We start from the raw sequence: 5,123 nt of genomic DNA on the forward strand, positions 1-5,123 counted from the left end.
CGTGAAATTCCGTGTTCTGAACATGCTACATGCATCTCGGATTCGAAAAATATTCACTACAGAGTTGTTAGCAAGTTGATTACAGCACTTTCAACCACCACACATGGCTTACTGACACTTTGAAGACTTTTCTCAGATTTCACAGGTTAGTTTTAATGCCAGGTTTGAAAATGAGGCAGATTTGGCAGGAAAATGCTCTTGGAGCGAGTTCTAACCAAAAGATATGTAATTTACCCAGTTTCACTCACCGTGACATTCCATGTTCTGAACACGTTACATGCATCACAGATTCGACAATCTTTAATGAGTTCTTAACATGTGTATTACCGAACTCTCATCCACATTACAATGCATATTTATACATAGAAATTATATTCTGATTTATTAGATTTCCCCAAATGTCAGTTTTTAAGTCATGCAGTTTTCGCAGAAAAATCCTCTTGGAGCGAGTTCTACCCATTTGACATGCAATTTACATAAAACCAGTCATCGTGAAATTCCGTGTTCTGAAAAAGCTACATGCATCAAGTATTCGACAATTATTCACTTCAGAGTTGTTAGCATAAGGATTACCGAACTTTCATCCACGATAAAAGCCATATTGACACTTTGAAGCATTTTCTCATATTTCGAAAATTTTTCCTAATGCCAGTTTTGAAAATGAGGCAGAATTCGCAGAAAAAGCTCTTGGAATGCTTTCTACCCAAGTGACATTTATTTTACATAGATTCGCTCACCGTGATATTCTGTGTTCCGAACACACTTCATGTATCTCGGATTCGACAAATATTCACTACAGAGTTGTTAGCATGCGGATTACCGAACTTTCATCCACCCTACAAGGCATATTTACACCGAGAATCTATTCATCTGTGTTCGCAGTGTTTTCCTAAAACCAGTTTTGAAATTCAGGCATATTTCTCAGGAAAAATCTCTTGGAGTGTTTACTAACCAAGAGAAATGTAATTTACATAAACTCCCTGGCCATGAAATTCCGTGTTCCGAACATGCTACATGCATAATGGATTCGACAATTATACACTACAGATTTGTTAGCATGTGGATTACCGAACTTTCATCACAATAGATTGAATATTGATACTTAGAAGTATTTTCTCAGATTTTGCAGTGTTTTCCAAACGCCAGTTTCAAAAATGAAGCATTTATCGCAGAAAAATTCTCTTGGAGCGAGTTCTACCCAATAGAGAAGTAATTTACGTTGTTTCATTCACCGTGAAATTCCACGTTCCAAACACGTTACATGCATCACGGATTAGAAAAAGATTCTTTAATATGTTGCGTAAATGTGGATTACCGAACTTTGTTCCAATATAAAGGCATATTTACACCTAGAAATATTTACTCTCATTTGAAGCTTTCTCCAAACTTCAGATTCGATAATCATGCAATTTTCGCAGAAAAATTCTATTCTAGCTCGTTCTACCCAATAGAATTGTAATTTACATTGTTTCATTACGGTGAAATTCCGTTTTCCAAAAGCGCTACATGAATCACGGTTTGAAAAATAATTACTACACTGTTATTAACATGTGGATTACCGGACTTTCATTCAACATTCAATGCATATTGACACTTAGAAGCATTTTCTCAGATTTCACAGAGTTCTCCTATTGGCAGATTTGAAAATGAGGCACATTTCGCAGAAAAATTCTCTTCAAGCGAGTTCTACCCAATAGACATGTAATTTACATTGTTTCCTTCAATATGACATTCCGTATTCCGAACACGTTACATGCATCACGAATTCGACAAACATTCTTTAATGTGTGTGAGCAGGTGGATTCCTGAACTTTCATCCACCATACAAGGCATATTTACAACTAGAAGTAGTTATTCTGATTTCACAGATTTTTCCTAACATCCAGTTTCGAAAATCATGAAATTTTCGCAGAAAAATTCAATTCAAGAAAGTTCTATCCAGTAGAATTGTTATTTTCCGAGTTTCACTCACCGAGACATTCCGTGTTCCGAAAACGTTATATTAATCACTGCTTCGACAAACATTATTTAATGACCATGATCATGTGGATTACCGATGTTTCAACCACAATACAAGGCATATTTACACCTAGAAATATTTACTTAGATTTCGCAGATTTTTCATAACGTCAGTTACGAATATCAGGCAGTTTGCGCCGAAAAATTCTCTTGCTGCATGTTTGATCCAATAGACATCCCATTTTCATAGATACCGTCACGGTAACATTCCGTGTTCCGAAAAAGGTACATGCACCATGGATTCAACAAATATTCACTCCTGAGTTGTTAGAAGTGAATTACACATCTTTAATAAACCATTGAAGACATATTGTCACCTTAAGGCATTTGCTCAGATTTTGCAGTGTTTTCATAACACCAGTTCCCAAACAAAGGTAGATTTTACAGTAAAAATCTCCTGGAGCAGGTTCTCAACAATAGATGTATAATTTACATCGTTTCCTTCAATATGACACTCTGTATTAGGTACACATTTCATGCATCACGAATTCGACAAACATTCCCTAATGAGTGTGAGCATGTGGATTACCAAAATTTCATCCACCATACAAGGCATATTTACACTTAGTTGTAGTTATTCGGATTTCGCAAGTTTTTCCTAACATCCAGTTTTGAAAATCATGAAATTTTCGCAGAAAAATTCAATTCAAGCGAGTTCTATCCAGTAGAATTTTTATGTTCCGAGTTTCACTCACCGAGACATTAGGTGTTCTGAAAACGTTACATTAATCACGGCTTCGACAAACATTATTTAATGACCGTGAGCATGTGGATTACCGATGTTTCAACCACAAAACAAGGCATATTTACACCTAGAAATATTTACTTAGATTTCGCAGATTTTTCCTAACGTCAGTTACGAAAATCAGGCAGTTTTCGCAGAAAAATTCTCTTGCTGCATGTTCGACCCAATAGACATCCCATTTTCATAAATACCATCACCGTCACATTCCGTGTTCCGAAACAGGTACATGCACCATGGATTCAACTAATATTCACTCCTGAGTTGTTAGAATGTGAATTACACATCTTTAATAAACCATTGAAGACATATTGTCACCTTAAAGCTTTTGCTCAGGTTTTGCAGTGTTTTCATAACACCAGTTTCCAAACAGAGGTAGATTTTACAGTAAAATGCTCCTGGAGCGGGTTCTCACCAATAGATATGTAATTTACATAGTTTCCTTCAACGTGACATTCCGTGTGCTGAACACACTACATACATATTGGATTTGAGAAACATTTTTAATGAGTTATGTACATGTGTATTACAGAACTTTCATCCACCATACAAGGCATATTTACACCTAGAAACATTAATTCTTAGTTTGCAGCTTTTTCCTAAAAGCAGTTTCGAAAATTAGGCAGTTTCCTAAGGAAAAACTGTTGGAGCGTGTTCTACTCAATAGATATGTAAATTACATAGATTCTATCGCTGTGAAATCCGTGTTTCGAACACGATTCATGCAGATAGGATTCGACAAAAATACACTACAGAGTTGTTTGCATGTGGATTAAAGGACTTTCATCACAATACAAGGCATATTGATGCTTAGAAGCATTTTCTCTGATTGCACAGAGCTTTCCAAACGCCAGTTTCGAAACTAGGCCGATTTCACGGCAATAACCTGTTGGAACGCGTTCAAAACAATAGACATGTAATTTAGATGGATTCACTCACCGTGAAATTCCGTGTTCTGAACATGCTACATGCATCTCGGATTCGAAAAATATTCACTACAGAGTTGTTAGCAAGTTGATTACAGCACTTTCAACCACCACACATGGCTTACTGACACTTTGAAGACTTTTCTCAGATTTCACAGGTTAGTTTTAATGCCAGGTTTGAAAATGAGGCAGATTTGGCAGGAAAATGCTCTTGGAGCGATTTCTAACCAAAAGATATGTAATTTACCCAGTTTCACTCACCGTGACATTCCATGTTCTGAACACGTTACATGCATCACAGATTCGACAATCTTTAATGAGTTCTTAACATGTGTATTACCGAACTCTCATCCACATTACAATGCATATTTATACATAGAAATTATATTCTGATTTATTAGATTTCCCCAAATGTCAGTTTTTAAGTCATGCAGTTTTCGCAGAAAAATCCTCTTGGAGCGAGTTCTACCCATTTGACATGCAATTTACATAAAACCAGTCATCGTGAAATTCCGTGTTCTGAAAAAGCTACATGCATCAAGTATTCGACAATTATTCACTTCAGAGTTGTTAGCATAAGGATTACCGAACTTTCATCCACGATAAAAGCCATATTGACACTTTGAAGCATTTTCTCATATTTCGAAAATTTTTCCTAATGCCAGTTTTGAAAATGAGGCAGAATTCGCAGAAAAAGCTCTTGGAATGCTTTCTACCCAAGTGACATTTATTTTACATAGATTCGCTCACCGTGATATTCTGTGTTCCGAACACACTTCATGTATCTCGGATTCGACAAATATTCACTACAGAGTTGTTAGCATGCGGATTACCGAACTTTCATCCACCCTACAAGGCATATTTACACCGAGAATCTATTCATCTGTGTTCGCAGTGTTTTCCTAAAACCAGTTTTGAAATTCAGGCATATTTCTCAGGAAAAATCTCTTGGAGTGTTTACTAACCAAGAGAAATGTAATTTACATAAACTCCCTGGCCATGAAATTCCGTGTTCCGAACATGCTACATGCATAATGGATTCGACAATTATACACTACAGATTTGTTAGCATGTGGATTACCGAACTTTCATCACAATAGATTGAATATTGATACTTAGAAGTATTTTCTCAGATTTTGCAGTGTTTTCCAAACGCCAGTTTCAAAAATGAAGCATTTATCACAGAAAAATTCTCTTGGAGCGAGTTCTACCCAATAGAGAAGTAATTTACGTTGTTTCATTCACCGTGAAATTCCACGTTCCAAACACGTTACATGCATCACGGATTAGAAAAAGATTCTTTAATATGTTGCGTAAATGTGGATTACCGAACTTTGTTCCAATATAAAGGCATATTTACACCTAGAAATATTTACTCTCATTTGAAGCTTTCTCCAAACTTCAGATTCGATAATCATGCAATTTTCGCAGAAAAA

The sequence above is a fragment of the Camelus dromedarius genome, unplaced genomic scaffold, assembly GCF_036321535.1.
Source record: "Camelus dromedarius isolate mCamDro1 unplaced genomic scaffold, mCamDro1.pat HAP1_SCAFFOLD_178, whole genome shotgun sequence".
Classification (NCBI taxonomy): Eukaryota; Metazoa; Chordata; class Mammalia; order Artiodactyla; family Camelidae; genus Camelus; species Camelus dromedarius.